The sequence below is a fragment of the Marmota monax genome, unplaced genomic scaffold (assembly GCF_021218885.2).
Source record: "Marmota monax isolate L192 unplaced genomic scaffold, Marmota_monax_Labrador192_F-V1.1 WCK01_AAM20220418_F8-fsc00002, whole genome shotgun sequence".
NCBI classification, from domain to species: Eukaryota; Metazoa; Chordata; class Mammalia; order Rodentia; family Sciuridae; genus Marmota; species Marmota monax.
The window spans coordinates 22219400-22243844 of NW_026693571.1; the positions used below are offsets into that span (position 1 = coordinate 22219400).

General features: G+C 35.1%; 1 protein-coding gene across 2 annotated transcripts in view; it reads right to left on the bottom strand.

Moving 5' to 3' along the window:
- Positions 1-24445, bottom strand: part of Bmpr1b (bone morphogenetic protein receptor type 1B) — a 376549-nt gene that overhangs the window by 248273 nt on the left and 103831 nt on the right. For both annotated transcript variants that reach the window (XM_046459181.2, XM_046459183.2), the window contains one exon: positions 18588-18656. The gene's annotated coding sequence lies outside the window, so the exon portion shown is untranslated. Of the gene's footprint in view, positions 1-18587; positions 18657-24445 lie in introns of those variants that run through there.

The following is a 24445-nucleotide window of genomic DNA, read 5'->3' on the forward strand; positions in this document are numbered from 1 at the left end:
CTTTCAGATTTGGATTCAACAATCTCAAGGCATCAAAAAAAAAATCACCTCTCAAGTGTTAATTAAAAACTTCATTCCCAAACTTTCCTCTTTCTATACTGGAACAGATGTTTTGAAAATCAAGCCTAGATTTAACTGTCTAAAATCATGTATACTCATGGGCAATGCACACATGCACAGACAAATATATCACGAATTTGAGAAGTCACATCAACTTCAACACAGCAACAAGAGAATAAATAATTTTTTCAAACCCTTAATGAAAGATATTATTCATTTTTATCCTTTGAGTTGGTATTAGAAAAATATATTTTTTACAAATCCCCAAAGAGCTTTTAACCAGGACTACGTCATTGAATGAAAAATAAATCTCTGGAAGTAGAAAGTTTTTACTGCTATCCTGCTAGTTACATCTAAAAGGTGATACTGGTGAGAGTTGTCACAAAGAACATACTGAAAGATATATTTGTGTCCCCAATAGAATGGAAGTCCAATACCAACCAAAAGCTCTCTAGAACTACATATAGCTGCAAATATCCATTCCTCTTATGATTTGTGTTTGTATAACATTTTAGCACTAAATAAAGCATATAGTACAAAACTCTTGAATATTTTAAAATGTTCTAAAAATGATTCCTAATAACCGAACACAAACAAAACAAAGGCTTAGGAAAAAATTCACACATTAACTGTGTGTATATACATAGGGCACATTTTTTATAACCCTTCAAAGATGACAGATGTCAAATATCTCAAACATAAGAGTATTTATTAATAATTCTTTTGAAGTACCATATTTCAAATTTAACCAATGTATGCCTCTAAGAACCCAAAATCAAAATAGTGTTTCTTGATTCAATTTCTCCATGGAGTAACTCTTGAAAGAACCTTAATATATAATTTAACAATAGAGCTGACATGCAGCAGGCTAAAGTTTCTTCAGGAATTGATTTTTAAAATTAATGAATATGTTTGTCTAAAATCTCCATATTTGTTTAAAAAATAGAAACGAAACATTTCAATTTTCTCATAGACAATAAATCAAAGAAAATTGATGGCAGCTACATAAACAGTTCACTGACGGCATCTGTTGTATATGACACAGTGATCTCTAATGCAGAGCATTTAGCCTATTCACCTCTTTGCTGCCATTTTTGAATAAACATGTTTTAAAGCACCATTAATCTAAGCAATGCGAGACATTTTCCTTTCAAGAACAAACACATTTTAGACTTTGGACTAGCTATACAACTGTAAAACCCAGCAGGAAAAAAGAATTTTGTGATACTTGTTTACATTAAAAGTTGAACATGATCCTACCAAGTCTCTCCCATACAAAGGTGCACTAAGGATCTTGGGACATCTATATTCACTATTTTCTTTTATTATTCTTCTCTATCATGGTACTTGCAGAGTAAGTTTTGACTAATACTCAGAGAACTCAAAAGGGGAAATTACAAGCTTCATCATGAATTTAAAACAATTTTGAGATTCCAATAATGATGAAAGGAACTTACTTTAATCATACAACCATTTTAAGGAGTAGGCTAAAATGTGAAAGAAGAACAAAAAAGAAAAATAATTGGTATAAAGAGCACACTCTCTCAGTATCCAGTGACCAAGATTACCATGTTTGAAGAACTATAATAATTTTACTTTCCTCAAATAATTCCAAAATAACCAAAAGTCAAATAAACAACTCCTAGAAATATCAAAAGATATGTCAAGGAAACTACATATCAAGTTTTATAAATACCTTTTAACTGTTCTTTTGGGGCCAATACACAAAATAGAATATTGTCAAAAAGGAAATCCTTAAAAAGTTAATCCTCTAAAATAAAATATAGGGCAAATGTAGACCAAGATCAGGAATCACAACATTGGACTATATGGAAATGTCTACATTAGTGGTAATTAGGGCCTTCTCTCTTCTCTCCCCACACTTGCCCCCATAATGGCTAAGTTCGTTAGAGAAAATAGGTGGGGAAAGAAGGTATAAATGCTTAGTGTTTAAGAAAAGCTGCCCTGTGCCAATACATTGGAGAAACTGTTCAAGAACAGTTTATCTATGTGAAAACATAACCCCTGGAATGTTGCCAAGGTCACAGAGACCCCAGGCATTCTCTGACACACAGTGACTAACATTTGTGTATTTGTTAAGAGAATATGGGCAGTAATCTACTTTTATATTATGCATCTCCCTGCAAACAAGTTGGAAAAAGAAAATGCAAGTTAGTTGTGTTTTTTTTTTAACAGTACTTCATTTCACTACCCTTTTTATGGATTTACAAAAATATTAGCAATACCCTGCTCATGAGATACATGTGATTCCTTTCAAGGTGGGAGTCAGCAGCACTGTTTTTAAGTGAAATACGAGAGCAACATTACAATTTCCAAATTCAATTTCAATAACTACGTTAACATGACAAGGTTCTCAAGAACTGCCAAAGACAACAAAAGTGAACTGTTTACCTCGAGTAGCACATTTCACTGTGAGACTCAGATTTTATATCTCAGCCCGCTTTATGATGGTATCCATTTCAGATTCTGCCACACAGCAGTGGACTCTCTCCACCATTCTTGCCTTGTTTGAGATTAATACCTCCCATTTACATTCTGCCTTCTACTGGTAGCTCTCAGAATGCCATTTTACAAGAATGGAAAGGCACCAAGAAATTTTGCCTGAAGTCATGTCAGACTCCAGCCGTAAAACAAGCGTACCCAGTTCCTGAGCACCAAATAAAGAACATTTCTTTCTCACTGATTAGAGAAATCTAATTTCTGTTTATACAAGAAAGAATCAGTTGTTCTTTATCAGCATGATACCAAAATGTATTTCCTGAATTTATGAAATAAAAAAAATAAGAACGAGAAGTCTGATTTTTATCTAAGAACGTATGAATTTATTTCTTCTTCGGAAGCCCACACACAACATGGTGAAGAGTCCACTTCACACAAATTTCCTATTCAAATATTTAAAAGGCATGGGGGTAAGCCTCATTAAGAAGGTCTGAAATGGCCCATTACTATAGACAGAGAGGGCCTGTCCTGGGATTGACTATAAACACTAAGTGCAAAGTCTAAAGCCAAAAGAGAATATTGGGCTTGCAAATTTTCCTCTTTGAGAAGGTAAAAATATTTTTTCTGTCTGTGGGTATTCTGACTCATAATTTTTCATTCTTACATGTTTTCAATTCATTTATATTACAGAGGAAGACTTTTCTTTTAAGCACATCACATTGTTATATTTTCTTTTTGGTAAATTAGAAACATTACACACAGAAAAAAATAAAATTATTCTTATAATCATTAATAACACTTAAAACTTAATTGGATTCCATAGTGCTGAAATATTTCTAACATCCTCACTGAAATCTTAAAGGACTAATATTCCCACTTTACAGATGAAGAAACTATTCAGGACATAAAACCACTCATAAGGAACTCTAAAGTTCATTATCCCACTCTTCCTGAACAAAAGTACAATGTACACTATTGACAAAATGCACCAAAATATAAAAACTTGATTGAGTTCACATAATAATTTTTAAGACTTTCAACAACCTATCCATGCTCTCCCCTTCCCCCTGAACAAATCCATGTGAATCTTTCAAGGTCTAGTTTAGGAATCATGTCTCCTCTCCATACCGACATAATTACTTCTTTATTGAGTTATAGAATTTCACTATGAGTTATGATTAAAGGTTATCTTTTCTCTTTGACCTCAATTCCCAGTCAGTAGCTAGTGTACATTCAATAAACCCTCGTGTTCAACAAAAGCTTGTTAAAAAATAATGCATATGCAAATAAAACATCTCAACAATGAGATAAAAATCTCAAGTCCTTTAATTATGAATTCAAGACAAACCTTATATTAAAGCTTCTCAAACTTTGGTACACATATAAATCATGAAAATTTTATTAAAAGGTAGACTGTATTCAGGAGGTCTGAGGTGGGACCTGAGATTCTGTATTTTATAAGCTCTCAGGTGATGACACTGAAATTGGTTACCAGACCACCTTCTGGATAGAAGGGACTTAAATCTACTGGGATATGGGTACCAGACTTATTTAATTGTTTAGAAAGTTGTTACATTCCTCTTAGATGTTGACTTCCATTTAGACCTGGCACCAAACCTCAAGTTATTAAACTTAATAACTAAGAGCAATTACATGTTTATGTGAATTTCCCTAAATGAGACAATAAGCTTTTTTGAAAAGTACCATTTTTAATGAGGTTTGTATATTCAATCCCAAGAGGCAAGACAGTGCTTTATATGTAGTGGGAACTCAACTTAATATTAGGCAAGTAAATAAAAATGAAGGACTTGACAGTAAAATCTATCATTGATTTTTCTCTTTGTTAGGTCCTTGGCATGGTGCCTCAATACAGGAGAGCCTGTGTAAATAAATGCTGAATGAACAAACAAGCAAGCCATTCTTTCTCTGGAAATCATAAGGTTTTAATCACCCCAATTAATGCCTATTTCTGGTATCTGATCTCTATTCTAACAGATTTCATAAGCCCTAGATATAAATGAACCTGCAATGCTAGATGGAGGGCACAACCTCTTTGATACTCTATTATTAAAAGTAGTTTTGAAAGTTATCTCTTTCCCCCATACTACATACTCTTTCATTCCAACATTTCCCTTTTGCTGTGCCAAGGATGAAATTCATGACCACTACCTCTGTGTCTTAAGCTCAGGATGACTGCTATTTCAAAAACCACTAGAATCAGAAATACCATTGTTAACCATATGGTGGAAGCCACTATAATAAGTTATTAAGTATCAGGCCCTTAGCTTTTCGAGCACAGGAATATTACTAAATTGGGAAGAAATCCATTAAACTTTGCATTTATTCCCTAAATATACCAGGCTATTGTTACCAGAATCCACTCGTCTTATTTGCAGAGGAATGTTTATCATAATATCTGAAGTGTGGTGACTGTTCCATTGAACCAAGTCTTATTGCCTTATCACTACACATCTAATAATAAGATTCAAGTGGCATGGAGACAGGGAAAGTGCAGAAGATATTGTTACCAAGCATGTTAAGTCATCAAGTGCTAAATGAATCAAATATTAAGCACCTACTACACACATTTTGTACCTTATGGTCCTAGAAGGAATATACAGATGAATATCCTAATAAAGCTTTGAGAAAATTCAGACAACAAATTGTACCAAAATCATAAAAGGATAAAAAGAGTTCTTTATTATTTTTAAGCTTCATTTTTAGATAAAGTTTTGGGGATACATAACAGACTCTAAAAGATGCAATATTTGCCCTTTCCGTTAAAATTTTATGCCCTGGACAGAACTGTGTCCCCCTCAAATGCATATGTTAAAGCCCTAACTACCAATGTGAGGGTACCTGGAGATGGAACACTGAGAGGTAATCAGGTTCAGATGACATCATGAGGGTGGAGTCATGAGAATGGGATCACTGCCCCCTAGAAGAAGAAACACCACAGAATATGCTCTGCCTCTCAACCCTGTGGGCACACAAAAAGCAGGTGGCAATCTGCAAGCTAGGAAGAAAGCCCTCACCAAAAGCCAACCAGTACCTGTTCTTCCAGGACTGTGAGAAAATTCATTTCTGTTGTTTAAACTTCCCACTCTGTGGTATATTGTTGTATCAACCCAAGACAATTAAGACAACTTCTTTTTTATATCTTTATAGAAGAATTACTCTAGGCATAATTATGTTCATGTACTTTAAACTGTCATGAATATATTTTTATGATATGTTAAGAAGTTTAGAAGTGGATATAGTAAATAAATATTCATACTTCAACTGCCAGTTGTTCATACAAATGCAAAAATGGGGGAAAAAATTCTTCATTTATTTTAACAAGTAACTCAGAAATATACTTTGGGGGTGGGGGAGTTACCTCATTAGCAATAAGTGCAGACATGTAGACATTCCCTTACACAAAACCTCTTTCAGCAGCATCAGAAAGAGAATGCTTTTTGCATGTGTCACTTCTCAGGTCCAAGTCTCTAGCACGCTTCTTGTTATATGCAATTAGCTCCATGCCAACATTTAGTACATTTCATAATAAATCCCTTGACCGCATTAACTGGAGGCTTGGCAAAGTTGGAAAGGCTCTATTCACGAAGGCAGAAAACAAGCCACAGGACTTATCCCACAGCAAAATGCACTGCTAGATGCCAACACACCACAAATTCCAACAGCCTGCACTGCTCTCCCTTCATCCCTCCCCCTCTATTTGGGGTGGAGCAGAGGGCAGAAAAATACAACCCGCCACATGACTGTGATTAAAGAGTATATAAGGGTGAAAAAAGCTACAGATATTTGGTTTGTTTACTTCTTCTTCCTCCTAAATCTTGTTCCTAGCTTATTCCCATGACCTAACCACCAAACCCAACCACCCCACAGAAAACTAAAGTCACTTCATAGATGAGGAGCAGAGTTTCCCCTCATTTAAACAGTAACCATCTGTTGCTCTGAGGAAGACTGGGGCTCCTTCTCAGGTCTCCTATTTGGGACCATGAAAGCCATGGTATATTATGGTAATTCTCTCTGGAAGGATTCTTTGCAAAACCGCAGGAGAAACAAAAAAAGCAGACAGATTAAGATTTTAATCTTAATGTATTCACTTTGCTAATTAGCGCCTCTATTTCTTCATCTGGGAAATGGAGATGGCATAAAGTTGTCCCAAAGCTTAGAAATATTTGGCTCAGAATGCCTATCACATATAATGTCAATTCATTATAGATATTTTAGGTTATGGTGTATTATATACAAAAATTTTAAATTTTTACACAATTTTGCAAAAAGTTTCACAATTTAATCACAAGTAAATTTAAACAAAAATATAGGAAGAAAAGAAATAAAATATCATCATTAAAAGTCAGTTATGTTCCCTTTGAGATAATACATTAGGGACATCATCACTCTACTACTTATAGTAAAAATTCATTAGGAACAGGTGAAATTTGGATGCCATACAAGAGGCTTGTGGTACTGATATACCAAAAGAACATTATGGATTTCTTTTTGGTTGGGGCTCTAGTATAGTATTAAAACAAGAAAAAATAAGACTCCTGAAATCTATATCTTATTTACCAAAAAAAAAATGCCATCTAAATTTAGAATTATGTTCCACTAGGTTAATCAGCTTCTAGTCCCTCTGACAAAACACCTGAGAAAAACAACTTAAAGGAGAAAGGAGTTATTTTGGCTCACACTTTCAGACTTTTCAGTCCACAGTCAGCAAGTTCCATTGCTTTTAGGCCTGTGGCAAGGCAGTCACATCATGGCAGGGGACAGGTCAGAAAAAACCTACTGATGTCATGGCTTACCTCATGGCAGCCAAGAGGAACAGAGAGAGAGAAGAGGAAGGAGAGGACAGGACAAGGACAAGACATATCCTTCTAGTGCACATCCTCAGTGACCTATTTCCTCCAAGTCGGTCCCACTTCCTACAATTTCGACACCTCCCAATAAAGCCATCAAATTATAAATCTGTCAGTGGTGTAGTCCAGCAATGAGGTTACAGCCCATGATCCAATCACCTTCCCAAAGGCCCACCTACTGATGCACTGAGGACCTAGCATTCAACACAGGAGCCTTTGAGGGACTCCAAATCCAAATCATAACCACCACAAAATTTTAACTGTTTTAATGCTGGCAAAATGTCTCAAGTGTAATGGTGACTGAACCTAGGGGCAAAGCTGAGTCCCCAATCCTTTTTATTTTGAGACAAGGTCTCACTAAGTTGCTGAAGTTGGCCTTGATCTCGCTATCTTCCTACCTCAGCCTCCCGAGTCACTGGGATTATAGGTACGTGGGATGGCACTCAGCAAATGACGATTTTCCTAAATAAAGTCATATTGCAAGGAGTATACACAGAAGGAGAGGGGAAGTTTGAGACGTTTTTGGAATTGATCAGCCACAATCTATAGGAATGAAGCTTATGTCTACAGTAGATATTTTATGATATATCTTTTTATTTGTGTCTGAAAATTCCATCACATCTAAATAAGACCATGTAGAATTTCTTAACTTCCCTGGGGTAATCATAACTCTTACCCTATTCGATGGGATCTTCCAGTTAACTAACTTGAGGCCAATTTTTTTTTTTAATACAAAAGCAGACAGACTAGTAGGAAGCTCATAAAGACTTTATCCCAAGGGCAATGGAAATCTATTAAAGGCTTTTAATTGAAAAAGTTGTATCATTACTTTTGAATCCTTAGAGGAACATTCTGACTTCGAGACAGATAGTAGGATGGAATCAGAAAAAATATATTTTGTAGGTTGTAGGTTTTAGCAATATTTTTGCCCAAAGATGATACTGTCCTAGAATAGGGTAATGACAGTGGGAATGCAAGAGAATAGACCAATTTAGGGGATGTTTAGGGTTGGAACTGCCTACACTGTTAAATGTATAACACACCTCTTATGTAGCAAATATTCTTATAGGTTGTAGGGAATTCTACTCATGGAAGTTTTAGCTTAAAATAAAAGAGATATGAATTTTTTAAAATCACATGTTCCTTAAAGGATGATTGAAAGTCATTTGCTTTATCCTATCATAAATCACAAATATATCCCATTTGTTGACATTACTTCTACACAGAATGTGGAATGGAGTCATATACATCTGGCCTTGCCCATGTTTACTAAGCTACCAGAGTTTTTCTACATTGTGAATATAAATGCTCTAAGCAGTGCAGTTACTTTCTTATTTTGTCACAGTCCAAACTATTCCCTATCATTTTGCTCCCACCCACCCTACTCCATCAGCCCTCTGGATTAGATAAATTGAAATTTCCAGTCTCTCACTTAAAGAAACAGTCACAAATTTAAACTGTGCACAATCATGACAATCAGGAGAAGATTACTTACTTGCAAATGAAAAAATCCAAGCCAACTATGCATCCTATATTCTGTACTTTAATTATTTCTTCTATGTATTGACCAGACCTCAATAAAGAATCCTCTGGCTAGAATCTACTTTTTGATTAAGTATATTAAATGAAATGCTTGTGAAATTTACTAAGGATTATGTAATTTTACCATAAGTAATTATATGACATTTATAACGTGACATCAGATGAATTAAGGAATATATCATGTTATAATGCCCAGTACTATGATATTGATATGTTTATATAATATATTCATTAATACATATACAAGATTATGAAATATATTCCCTTTGGATAAAAAATTATTTTATTAATAAGCTGCTTGTTTTATATAAAATCTTAAATAGTTTGTAAAAATAGAAGAAAGATGTAAACCACAAATAAATGAGCAGGTATGTCAATAATATGAAACCCTTGGGGAATGAGCAATCACAGTAGTATCTTATTAGTAACAAACAAAAGTTGTAGACCAGAAAATGTACATATATACAAATTTGGTATGTAGTTCATTGTTCACAGATATCCTCTTCCAAAAAGCTTACTTGAATGCACAATCACCTAGTGAAAGAAAAGTCTCTGGGCTGGAATCCAGCTGATAACACTCCCTCGCCAGTGTAATAAAGGAGGTAAACTCAGTTACATTTCAGTGCTTCTCTGGGATGCCAACAGGAAGGGCAGAGAAGGAGAAAGAATGCTGAACTGAAAATTGGGTACAGCCTGAAAACTCACAGAAATTTCTAGTCTCTCACTTAGACAAACAGTCACAAATTTAAGCTTTGCACAATCATGACAATCAGGAGAAGATTACTTACAAAGGAAAAAATTCAAGCCAACTATGCATCCTATATTCTTTGATTATTTCCTCTATGTATCGACCAGACCTCAATCCTCTAGCTAGAAGCTACTCTTTGAATAAGTATATTAAATGAAATGGGAACTCACAGAAGGAAAGAAAGAAAAGACAAGACAGAGCAAAAAGACCTCAATGTTTCTCATATTTCTTCTGGGGCCAGTTCTTATACTACCTATAAACAACTTTAAGGGTAAGTTATCCATTTAATTTGTACTGCCAACAAAATCACAGCAAGGATAATATTTTTAAACTATGAATTCCTACATTTTATAAACATGACATCAGATAAATGGTCTTTAAAAACCCAATTTCAGAGAAATTAGGAAAACTACGCCATTCACAATGCCTCAAAAAAAAAAAAAAAAATACTTGGGAATCAATCTAACAAGAGAGGTGAAATACCTCTACAATGAAAACTACAGAACACTATAGAAAGAAATTGCATAAGACCTTAGAAGATGGAAAGATTTCCCACATTCTTGGATACACAGAATTAATATTGTCAAAATGGCCATACTATCAAAAGCACTATACAGATTTAATGCAATTCTTATCAAGGTTCCAATGACATTCTTCTTAAAAATTTGAAAAAGCAGTCATGAAATCCATTTGGAAAATTAAAAGGCCCAGAATAAAATAAGAGCCAAAGCAATCCTCGGTGAGAAAAGTGAAGCAGAAGGCATCACAGTACCAGGCAAACATTAAATTATACTACAGAGCTTTAGTAACAAAAACAGCATGGTATTGGCACCAAACGAGACATGAAGACCAATGGTACAGAATAGAAGACACAGAGAAAAACCCACATAAATTATCTCATACAAGACAAAGGTGCCATAAACACACATGGGAGAAAAGAAAGCCTCTTTAACAAATGGTGCTGGGAAAACTGGAAATCCATATGTAACAAAATGAAATTAGACACCTATCTCTCAGCCTGCACAAAAAATCAACTTAAAGTGGATCAGGACATAGGCATTAACCAGAGACCCAGAGCCTACTAGAAGAAAAAGTAGCCCCAAATCTCCATGATGTCGGTTTAGGAACCAAATTCCTCAACAAGACTCTGAAAGCCCAAGAAGTAAAATCAAGAATCAATAAATGAAATGGTATCAAACTAAAAAATGTCTTCACAGCAAAGGAAACAATCAAGAACATGAACAGAGAGCCTGAAGAATGGGAGAAAATCTTTGCCCCCTGAACCTCAGATAGAGCATTAACCTCCACGATACATAAAGAGCTCAAAAAACTTAACACCAAAAAGCAAATAACCCAATCAATAATTGGGCAAAGGAACTCGACAGACACTTCACAGAAGAAGAAATACAAACAGTCAACACATATATTAAAAAATGTTCAGCATCACTAGCAATTAGACAAATGAAAACTAAAACTACACTGAGATTTCATCACACTCCAGTCAGAATGGCAGTTATCAAGAATACAAGCAACAATAAATTTTGGTGAAGATGTTGGGGAAAGGTTCACTCATACATTGCTGGTGGGACTGCAAATTTGTGCACCCACTCTGGAAAACAGTATGGAAATTCCTCAGAAAACTTGGAATAGAACCAACATTTGACCCAGTTATTCCACTCCTGGGTGTATATATATACCCAAAGGACTTAAAATTAGCATACTAGAATAATGGGTCCATATCAATGTTTATAGCAGCTCAATTCACAATAGCTAAAATATAGAACCAGCCTAAATGCCCTTCAGTCAATGAAATGAATAAAGAAAATGTGATATATATACAACGATGGAATATTACTCAGTCCTAAAGAAGAATAAAATTATGGCATTTGCTGATAAATGGAGATGGAACTGGAGACTATAATGCTAAGTGAAATAATCCAATCCCAAAAAAATCAAAGGCTGAATGTTCTCTCGGATATGTGGATGCTAAACACAATAAGTGGAGAAGGGAATAGAAGTTCAATGGATTAGACAAAGGGGAATTAAGGGAAGGGAGGGTGGATTGGAACTGGAAAAAAACAGTAGAATGAATCAGACGTAACTCTCCTATGTTCATATATGAATACATGACCAATGTAATTCCACATCACATAAAACAAAAAAAAAATGGGAAACTATATTCCATGTACGTATGATGTCAAAATACATTCTACTGTCATGTATAACTACAAATAATAAAAAAAATTTAAATTAATTCACCTCTATCTCATGACCTTGGAGGAGATGTGAAGACCCTATATGAAAACCACATACACCATTATCTTTCATAAATATTTCAAGTCAGACTCACCTAAACTCAAATCTCAACTGTACCAATTCTAGCTGGGTTATTCTGGACCAGATAAATAAAGACTGTGCTTCTGATATTCCTCATTTATAAAAAGAAGACTCAAACTTTTCTCTACATTACAGAGTCATTAACCAGATGAAATATGCACCAAGTGATTTTAGCACAGTACCTGACAAGTACAGTGCAAATGTAACTACACATTATCGTGGGATAGAAAGGCAAAATGGCAATTCTTCATCAAAATATTTGTATCTCTACTCATAATGCCCACCCCTAAGCTAAGCTCCAACAAGGAAAGTACTTGTTTCCATGAGATATATCTGTTTTCCTATACGTGTTTCAATAGGAAATCAAAATGTATGTGGTGCGAGAATTGTCCTTATACCCAGAAACAGAGAAGACACAAATGGCTACCATGTTTCCTTTTGAATGCTATTAAAAACACCCTCCTCCATGGGAAAGAGACAAGTTTTTTTAAAAAAACTGAACAGCCCACAGAAAGATGTCACCCTCCTCCATCCTTCATTTAAGAAAAAAACGAGTGAGGAAGAGCCTTTTTAAACAAATAGTTCCAAGCCTGACTATCCATCAGATTCACTAGTCAGCTTTACAATAATAGACAATCCTGAGTCTAGAATTGAGTCATTTTTCAGAGAAGGGAATCAGAATTTTTCAAAGCCTCCAAGTTTAATAAGGTGCACAGCCACAGGTGGGACACTGTCTTACCCTTACAGGAAGTTGCCTACCTGCCTTTTGCTTGAGGCCTACTCCAGGGTATCTCCACCTGCTTCACCAAGATGACTTTCAGACCTGGAAGACACCCTGGCCGTCATCTAAGGTGAAATCAACAGCTTATTGTACTGCTGACCTAAAGGTGACCTATACAAGGCAAAATACTTCCCTAGGCCTAGACCTCGAACCCACCTCCCATCACTGCCAAATCCCTGTTATATCTTACACACACATAAACCTTTGAAAGACAAAAAGGAGATTTTTCTGTCTTTAAGTGTAGATTATTTTAATTAGTTGTCATGCCTTAAATTTATAGAAACAACCATGAGTTAGAAGAATTCTGAAATTCTGCTACTCTTAAGAACCAATCAAAGATAAATAACATTCATCTACTTTGATAAAGGGCCTTGCCTTATAGGAAAAATCTGTTTTAGTAAATGATAAATAAACCTACTTCAGTAGCATTTTATGCTTTTAAAAAGTCTAAAAATACTAAAAATAATTATATAGTATATGATTATTGTTTTGCCATTTTACATAATAGAACATTCCACAAAATACTATTTTTTGTTGTGTTCACTGCTCTTAAAACACTAGATAAAAAAACTCAAAAAATAAATCTAATTAAATTCAAATTTTATCTAGGAAGAATGTTAGACCATATAATTGGTATAAGTGCAGCTTTTTCAGGGTACAAAATTTTTTAAGAAATATAAAAATTTGTATTAACTAATTTTTCACAGTCTAGTACCATCTTGTCCATTTGCACACTGATTTAATGACATGAAATATATACTGAGATATGGTTATGCCAAATAATTTCCTAAAATGTGGAGATAATGCTATAATAATGAAAGAAATTGATTAAAAGATCTTCTGGATCATCAACAGGAAAAACACATTTACTGGAGACTAGAAAAATAAAATATTAACTGAATCCAAATACTTTCTATGATGCTTTCCATTAATAACACCTTCACCATTTTGAAAGTACCCTGCTGGTTCTATTCTATGAGGAAATATGACAGAGTAGTGAAGAACACAGGATCAGGGATCACATGACCAGTTCAAATGCTAGCTGTTGCCTACTGAGTTACCTCACACAGGTTCCTTATGCAACTATTCCTTAGTTTCTTCATCTGTAAAGTAAGCTACTTAGCAGCAACTACACCAAAGATTGCTGGGAAGAGTGACACAGTAGATCCAGAAACAATGTCCATGCTCCACCCTGTAACTATAATTATGGTTTAACTGGTCACTTTTGACTTTTTAAATCTGGAATCTAAGGGAAATTATAAGGAAAAATTCATTGGACCTGAATGTAAACTGTGAAACCTCTATACTTCAATATACTCATTAAAATAGAAGGTAAGCAATGAACTGTAAAATATTTTCTATAAATGACAGTCAAAAATTGCTAATCTGAATTACTAAGGACTTCACACAAATTGGTAAGAAACTAAAACTATAAAAGATAAGCTGACAAACACATGCAGAGAAAACCTGCCAATGAAATACACATGTCTAATAAGTGTATCATACGTTTAAGAAAGTACAACCTCTTAAATGAAATTTGAGGGAAGGCCATTATTTTGGAATGAGCTCCTGAACTAAGCCCAAGAGAAGAGAGTCACCAGTACTAGTTGATACCAATCAAATTGAACTTTGAAACAAACCAGTTTTCCAAAACTGGGAAATTCAAAGCAACGAATCAGAAGGGACCCAATTTACCTGTGCCAGCATAATGACAAATCCCTTCCTTTCTAACTCTATAAGAAAAGCAACTTTGAAATGACTGATCTGCTCTTTGTTCCATTTGTTTTTTCATCCCTTTTCTACCTACAAAGCCAACAACCTCTTCTACTTAGCTCATCAGAGCACCTTTTCAAATTTTTTAGGGATACTGCCTTATTCACAAATCACTAAGAAAAGTCAATTAATCTTTAAACTAAGTCAAATGAAATTTTTTAGAAGAAGCCTCAGAAGGAATCAAATAATAGCATATTAAAACAATAAAATACACACAAATCCCCCCCTATCTAATTAACAAAGATTTCTATGACAATTCTTTCAGTGAAAGCTGTCCCCTCTACACTCCTGAAAGAAATGCAAGTCAGACAGCATTACCGAAAGTAATTCTGCAATACATTTAAAGAGTCTAAAAATATTCTTTTTCCACTGTCAGGAATACATCCTAGAGATGTAACCTGAAACACTTCAAATTAAGATGGGACAGCAATGAAAACTGCTGCACCAATTCATCTAACTGGTTCTCTAACCTCAGTCCAGGTCCCAATAAAAGGCCATTTTCCTTTGGGGTTAAACTCTAATCTCACTAGTAACAATATTCAAACATAGATTTTAAAAAAAAAAAAAAAAAAAAACCTTTTCCAAATCCCTTACCCTGGCACTGTAGAAGGTTCCTGATGACCTGCCCCAAACCCCAAATCCCACCTTTTGGAAAGAGACAGTAGCCAGATCAAGAATCATTGTTTCTGGTTGGTCCCCAACCACCTTCCTCTAACAAACAAAATTCGATGACTTTGATATTCCATATCACTATAACAAAACATCTGAGATAATTATTTTATAAAGAGAAAAGGTTTATTTTAGCTCCCAGTTTTAGAGCTTTCAGTCCCTAGCTGGGAAGCCCCACAACTCTGGGACCCTGAAGAAAGCAATATCTCAGAGTGGGAACATGTGATGGAACAAACCACTTACACCCTGAGCCAGGATGCAAAATTATGGAGGAAAAGCAGGATCCCACAATCCCCAACCATCTAAGGAGTTCCCCTAAGTCTCCACATCCTAAAAGCCCACAGCACATCCCACCATTACCACCTTGGAAACCAAACCTTCAACACATGAACCTTTGGGGTTCACTCATCCAAACCACAACACCAAGTCAGCATGGTTTTGAAGCACAGTAGCACAATGCAGCAGCCAAAGTGAAAACTTAAGTTTTAAAATTTTAGCTTCAGTTTTGAATGTTCCTAGCACAAAGAAATAATAAATGTTTGAGGTAATATATATGCAAATTACCCTAATCTGATCATTATACCTTGTATATATGTACTGACAAATCATATTTTAACCCATAAGTTACAGACCATTATATGTCCATTAAAATTTTTTAAACTTTTAAAAATATTTTAAAAACTAAAACATAAATTTACCCTCCAAAACACAACCCGGGGGAAAACGAATTCTATTTAAGGCCCCAAAGGAGGAACACCAATACTCTCAACTGCATTATGTCTGCAATCTTAAAATTATGCCACCATCTTTTAATGGGCATTTTTAAGTAAGCAATAAAATCTTTCATAAATATGGAAAAGTAACCCTCTGAGAACCTTATTGAGTATTTTGAAAATGATTTAGGCTGAGGTTGGGCTCAGTGGTAGAGCACGTTCCTGGCATGCATGTGAGGCACTGGGTTTGATCCTCAGCACCACATAAAAATAAAAATAAATAAAATAAAGGTATTGTGTCCATCTACAACTAAAGAAAATATTTAAAAAATGATTCAAGAATATAAAAAAGCTTAAAATTTCACTGCAGTAAATTAAAGTCAAATACATTAACAAGTATAATTTTTATTCTTCCTACATTTGCTCATTTGTTATGAGAAAAGATATGAGAAAAATTAAGTACATCTTCCTATGATTATTGTGAACCAGTTCACCCTGCCATGTCCACATGGAACAAGTGTCAAACAACCCTTTCCTGACCTTTTCTTGCTTATTTCCTTCTTACTGAAAATGAGCTGGCACAATCTCACTGAAATACCTGGGGGAAAAAATTCTTATTCATTTTTTGGGTTGCATTATGATTTCCTTTATTGTCTAATTCCTAAAAGCAGATCAAGCAAGCACTCTAATCTGACTCATGAATTCTCTGACATTCAGATTCTCAAGAGCTGTTCGGATATATTCCTTGTTCTTTTAGTGTCCCACATTGAAGAGGTGTTTGTTCGTGAAAGAGGTAGTGGGTTGAAAACTGAGATTTAGGTCTGAAACCATTTAAAAGCCTTCTTAGTTCCTCCCTTTGTTAGTGACAGGGTTCAGTGTGGTGACTCGATGTATGCAAAAAGAACAAAAACAAGGGAGCATGCTTTCATCAGAGTCTGCATTACAGAAAACAATAAAAATCTAATAAGTAAACAATTACTGACATCCCTTTCATGAGCCTTTACCTAGAGCAATATGGAACAAGTTGGAAAATGACACAGCCCTCCTGGGAAGGTTTTCAGCCCTCTTTGGTCTCCTAAACTTTCTAATGAAAAGAACTTCTGAGCAATGTCCTCCCTCTATAGCTAGTCACATAGAATATGTGAACAACTTCACTCCAACAAGTCTTTGATTCACATCCCTACATATGTCGTTTTCCAAGAAAAATGTAGTGACTTCTTTTCATAGAAAGTGCAATTAATCTTGTGATTTTCATCAAATATTCAAAAAATATAAAATGATGAATAATTCCCACCCAGAGCCCTTTTTAAGTAAAAAAATATGTTCAATTACTAATCAAAAGGTGAAAAATAGATATTGGTTTATTTAATATTACCTTCACCTTTCAATATAACAATTTTAATCTTTAAAAAACACATGGACAGAACTGTGAAGATCAAATAGTCAATACATTGTAACTCGCACAGAAATTATTTTTTTTAGAGGGGAGGGGAGGGGATACCAGGGATTGAACCCAGGGGCACTTAACCACTGAGCCACATCCCCAGCCCCTTTTTATTTTTTGAGACAGGGGCTTGCTAAGTTGCTGAAGCTGGCTTCGAACTTGCAATCCTCTGGTCTCAGCCTACCAAGCCACTGGGATCACAGGTGTGTGGCACTATGCCCTGCTATTTTTATACATTTGCTTTTTAATGAAAATAAACCAAGTGGCCATTTAAGAACTATTCGTGAAATATAGAAATCTACCTAAAAGTAAAATTTGGCGAAAAGTCTACATTTGTACCTCAACCCATGAGTTGATGTGTGATAATGCAGGGTCTTCTGCCACAGGGTCACTGCTCAAACCCTGGTACAGATTTTCAGTACAGCACAGCAGTAAAGAGCAGGAGGTATCAACTTAATTCTAGCCCTACTCCTTACTGCCCATGTAACCTGAGGCAAGTTTCTTAACCTTCCCATGTGTCAATTTTAACTTCTTTAAAACAGGAATGGAAACAAAAATGTCCTTACAGATGTGCTGTGAAAAAGATACATGGGTGAAGCCTTCTTTACAGCGCTTCAAAAACTGTAGCACTCTATACAAAACAGCCACGCCACAGATTGGTTAGAAGAGTGGCTCCTAGTGAACACTCACCAATGCACAGGGCAGCCTTCGCAAAGGTGGGCCCTGGAGTCCATACAACCCATTTCACATTTTCCTCCAAACTCAACAAAGCCAACTAGAACTATCTACATGAACAGGGTAATAGATTGGATTTGCTTGAAAACAGCACGGTTTTGCAATCTAGTTTGCATTAACCTGAAAAATTATATCATCAATATTTGAGAAAGGTTATTACTAAGTGTGTAAATGTTTGAGGAATAGACTAAGTGTGTAAGCCAACATTTCAAATGAAAGCCACAAGCTACTTGCTCATTACACAGCAAATCCACATCCACTTTGCCATGTTGATTTACACCTATTTCTTATCTTCTGTGTTCTTAGTGATAATTAAAGGAATAATTGTTCATTCTATTCACTGTATAAATACACTATCTTTCTTTTGATTTCAGCATGCCACAAAGTCAAAATGTCAAAGCATAATAATGATGCCTACCAAACATCCCAATCTCTTTAATAATTTCTATGACCTTACCTTTATCAGCAAGGCATGAAATGACCTTCTCTTCCTCTCACATCTAAGAAAGAGTAAGCTGAACTCCACCTTGTCAACAAAAAGAAAAAAAAAATATTTGTTTTTATCTATTGGCTTGAGGAAAATCTGGATTATCACTTACCAGTTCAAATGCAGAATTGATGGTATACAAAATTGAACTGAAAAATATACACATATCATAGCACCTTAGAGTTCTCACTTTTGAGCTCCAAACTTATAAATAAGAGAACAGATACTATCCAATATAACAAAACAGACACCATATTAAGTTTTTCTTGCAGGTTTCCAAAAAGAAGCAAATACTAAGTCTTAGCAGACTTGGCACTTTGGAGATTTTATTTAATACAAGAATTTTATTCAAATAAAAGAATAGCCATAGATTTGGGGAGTAAATATATAAACTAGATGTTAATCCAAAATATTTTTCTCACTCAGTTTACTGACTAAAATATAGAAAACAAAAAAATATACACATCAGATTTCTATAACCTTATGTTAATACTCTCATCACCAATACCTTATTTCAATAAATTATTTAAACCATAATTCAATCTTAATTAGGTATGAAATAATTTTTCTGTATTTTTCAAAAGGTAAATGAGAAACTGGAATAAAGTTCAAAAAGCAGTATGGCTATGCAGTAAAGCCAATGTTAAAATAAGATATAACTATAGACACTCTCCATTCTCTTGCTTTTAGGTTAAGTTGACAAACAACTTAATATCTGCATTAAACTGCTAAAGTTAAATAAAATTGATATAACATTAAAACAGTACAAAATCTATTGCATATACAGTTCAAAATAACAATGATATTTTTGCCAGAAAACAACTGCATTTAACCCAAAATCAGAAGAGACTTTGGATTCATGAAGAGAACATTTTAATAACTTGAAAAACAAAAGTATATATATAATGCTAAATATGAAATTAATAGGTTCATTCATTTACCCTGTGTTGTAAAGAACACTGAAGTTTAAGAGCATTGGCATTTCAAAGTACACTGATGACCAATGGTGTGGCCAACATAGGTCACAGCTCGCCACAAGACCATCATACTGAAATGTTTCCTACAGGGGCATCTTGCCTGAAAGGTCTACAGGAGACAGATTCACCTAGAAATGTGGACTTGACACATAGGAGATATTTATTAAGTAATTAGTATCAAGGAATTAAAAATTGTATCTCATCTGGGCCTTAGATGAGTTCCGAATCTCCTATGTTTCAATTTCCTCATTTGTAAAGTCATGATATTTTGAGAAAAGTTGTGATACTCAATGAGGACATGATAACTGTTACCACCAGGATGATTAATGTGGTGTATTAGATAATTTTTAAGATTTAGTTTAAATCAAAATTTACTTATTCATTATAAAGAAATTTTGATTGAGATTATCCAAAGATAAAACTTTCAAAAAGCAGAATATTATTTTCTTTATTTTTCTATCCTTTCACAACAATTTCTTTTTCAAAGAGGGACTACTTATGACTCTCAAAACTCAGAAACAAACTGCATTTTGAACATGAGAAGCTAGCAATCTTCTCCAAAATGAAGAAAAGACAGAGTACGTGACTTAGACCCAGGCCCCAAATCTCTTTCAGACATTTTCCTATCAACTTAGACTCATGAGAACATGCAAGTTTGGATTACCAGCCAAAACCTAATGTCAATCAAATCTGAAGGACAGCAGGACTGTTAAACTGTTAGGTCAAAGACTATTTGAACCCAGGAATCTTTTCAGGGTAGACAACCTGATGAAGTCACAGTTCTTACTATAAGCTCTCAGTCTGCAGAGGCGACCACTTGCTCCCAAATGATAATATACCTCAACCCCCAAGGGAGAGAATGATCACAGTCCTAGGACTGGCATGAGGTCAAAAGCAGTACAAATGGTGCATGCCTGTAATCCCAGAGGATTGGGAGGCTAAGGCAGGAGGATCATGAGTCCAAAGCTGGCCTCAGCAACTTAGCAAGGCTATAAGCAACTTAACAAGACCTTGTCTCTAAATAAAATATAAAAAAGGGCTGGGGATGAGGACAGGGTTGTGGCTCAGTGGTAGAGTACATGTCTAGCATGGGTGAGGCACTGGGTTTGATCCTTAGCACCACATAAAGACATTGTGTCCATCTACAACCTACAACTAAAAAATATTTTTTAAAAAAAGGCAGGGGGTGATGTTGAAGAATGTGACTCAGTGGTTCAGTGGCCCTGGGTTCAATCCCCAGGTTAAAAAAAGAAAAAAGACAATACAATTTCTATGGCAATTTCTAGGATTATATCATAAAAGAACATGTCTAACAGGAACCATGCTGGTGTAAAATCAGGAATTTAAAGAATATATAATTCAGGGGACTTCAAATCACTAAGGATCTGGGTTTGATATCAGCTAATGAGGAGGAACACCATAGTACACAATCTGAGCATAAGAATACATAATCTGGCTGTCCATTCACAAATATTTTAAAATCTGCAATATTCTCTTCAATTAGAGGAATCAGCAAAAAGCAATGACATACTGTACTCATGTTTCCTCTCATTCATCAGGACTTTGGTAGATGTTCAACAACACATTGTTTATGAAGTAAGACTTTTAAATGTACTATGTTCTTATATGTAGAATCTAGATCATTAATTTAAAGAGAGAGAGAGAGAGAGAGAGAGAGAGAGAGAGAGAGAGAGAGAGAAGTTTATCTGAAATGGCTTAAGCAATCAAGCAAATTTAACTCCTATGCTGGTTTTTATCATCTTACTTCAAGGAGTTTTGAAAACTCTAAATCTCTAAGGGTTCTATTTTTTATCATGTAAAGATTGCTGACATTGTAGTTTGCTTAACTTGCTCATTTTTAATGAAAATTAATTTTTACTACTCAGCTGTATTTCATTAATTCCATTACATATGAAGTATGGATTTTATATCATTCAACTTCCCTGGAAGATCAGCCAGCTGAGCACTTATTTGGCCCTTCACCCAAGAATAGAACTCATAAATTCAGTGCAAAAGTGGCCTGGAACATTAATTTATCTGCTATTTTCTAAATAACTATTGTGAGCCAGACATTGCAATAAGCCCAGAAGACAACCATGAATAAGCTATATATGGTATTTGTGTTTTAAAAGGCAATGCTCCAAATAGCCAAAACAATTCTGAAAAAAAAAAGAATAATAAGACTAAAGAATTCACCCACTCTAATGATCTCAAAACACATTAAAGCTATAGTAATCAAAACGGTGTGGTATTGGCATAAAGATAAACGTAGAAACCAAGGGAACAGAATAGGGACCACAAAAATAAACTCCTTTTTTCTATTATCAAAGAATCTTCCACAAGGAGAATAAGATTATTCCGTGCGGAAAGGACAATCTCTTCAACAAATGGTTTTGGGAAAGTAGACAACCACCTGCAAAGAAGGAACTTTGACTCTTACCTAACACCACATACAAAAATTAATTCAAATGGATTGATGACCTAAAGATAAGACCTGACACTATAAGATTCCCAGGAGAAAACCTGGGGGAAAAGATTTCTGACATGAAATTTGACAACTGTTTCTTGAAAATGACACCCAAAGCATAGGCAACAAGAGCAAAATTAGACAAATAAGATGGGACCACACCAAACTTCATCCACAGCATGAAAGCCAAGCTAAGGAATAGGAGAAGACACCTCCAAATTATATATCAAATTGGTTCATAAAGAATCACAATTTACAAGAAATAACCTGATTAAAAAATGGGCAAAGAACACCTGTAAACATTTCTCTACAAATGATACACAAATGGCCTGTAAACACAAAAAGATGCTCCCCATCTCTAATTGCTATAGGTCAGAACTCGAATGTCCCCTGAAATCCTGTGAGTTAAAGACTATATCTCCAGGGTGGTGCTACTGGAACTCTTGGACCCTTTGAGAGGAAGGGGCCATGTGGGAGGTTCATAAGCCACTACCTCACCACACACTCAAAGCAATAGGACCAACCGATCATGAGCTGGACCTCCGATACTGTGACCCCAAATAAGCCTTTCCTCTGTATAAGCCTATTGTCTGGATATCTTGTTGTAGTGATGGAAAGCTAAACGTTGATCACTACAGAAATTCAAATAAAAGCCACAATGAGATATCACCTTACATCCAATTATGATGCCTACATCGAGAAAAAAAAGAGGACTGGGATTGCAACTTAGTAGGAGAGCACAGAGTTAGACATCAAAAGACCTGGGTCTGACCCTTAGCAGGACAAAATTTTAAAAAAATAAAAATAAAAATACCAAAGAAAAGACCAAGGGATATGGAGAAATCAAAACCTTATACACTGTTGGTAGAAATATAAAATAGTACAGATACTATAAAAAACTGTATGGTAGTTCCTCAAAAAGATGAAAACAGAATTAGCATATGATCCAGCAATCTCCCTTCTAGGTATATATCCCAGATTTCAAGGATCAATATCCAAGAATTGGAAGCAAGAACTTGAAGATATTATTTGTTCAGTCATGTTCATAGCAGTATTATTCAAAATAACCAAGAGGTGGAAGGAATCCAAATGCCCACTGAAGGATGAACAGATAAGTGAAACATGGTAATAAACAATGGAATATTACTCAGTCTTGAAAAAAGGAGATATAGTCACATAATGCTACTGAAATAAACCAGTCGTAAAAAAGATAAATACTGTATACAGCTAAAGTAGTCAAACTCTAAGAAAAGGGAAGAAGAAAGGTGGTCGCCAGGGCCTGGGGGTGGGGATGGGAAATGCGTAGCTATGGTTTAATGTGTACAGAGTTTCAGGTTTGCAAGATCAAAAAGTTCTGGAGATTCACTACAAAGCAATGTGACTATTCTCATTACTACTGAACTATACACTTTAAAATGATTACGATGATAAATTTTGTTATGTGTTTTCTACCACAATTTTTTTTAAAGGTGATCAGGCATAGGTAACATACTGGAAGTTATAAAGTGAGAATTCATAGCCTCTAAGTAAAGATAAAATTTAGAAAAGCGGGGTAGAAAGTTCAGGTAGAAGACTGAATCTACAAAAAGTCATTTGGAGGAAAACAGCAAAGTTTAAGCTAACAGGCAAATAACAGAAGTGCAGCCCAGATAAAACTGGAAGAGCAGGTTGAGGTTCACTGCGTAAGGTGGTCAGTACTCAAGGGACAGTCTCTGAAGTGACAAAACAAGCAAAGCTCTGGCCAGGCAGACCAGAGGGTGAGGGAAAGAAGTCAGAAACATCTGCTACAGACTTCGCAATAGTGACCCAACAAGTCAGCATTAAGGCAGAAAAAATTCAGGAGAAGTATTTCTCGATACAGTCTAGGTGCCCCCCGCAGGCAGCCAGATCAGCTGGATTTCTCATAAATGAAGACACATCCTGGAAAACCTTTCAAGTCCAGTGTGGACTTTTACTACCTTTGAACTACAATAAACTGAAATATCTTCTCTCGAAACTTCTTAGAAGCAGATTATCTCTTGACATCCTACACATTTAAAGATTGGGTTTCATGCTCATAGAAAGCATCACATAAGTAATTGGGGAATTGATGGCCATTTTTTATTGATGGAAGTTTATGGGGAAATATGCTAAATACTTGAAATTATTAATAAAAGGTAAACCTAAAATATCACAAAAATCCAGTAGATTCAATTCTTACTATTTATGAAAGATAAAGGGAAATTTTCTAATGTCCCATCTCAGATGGTTAAAAAATTCATATAACACTACTTTAACTGAAAGACAGAATTAGCACTTTTATATTTCAGATGAATAGTTGACACGGTCACTAAATAGGTAATATTGATAAGGAAAGTATAAACTGTATTGCTTATGAGTTCAAA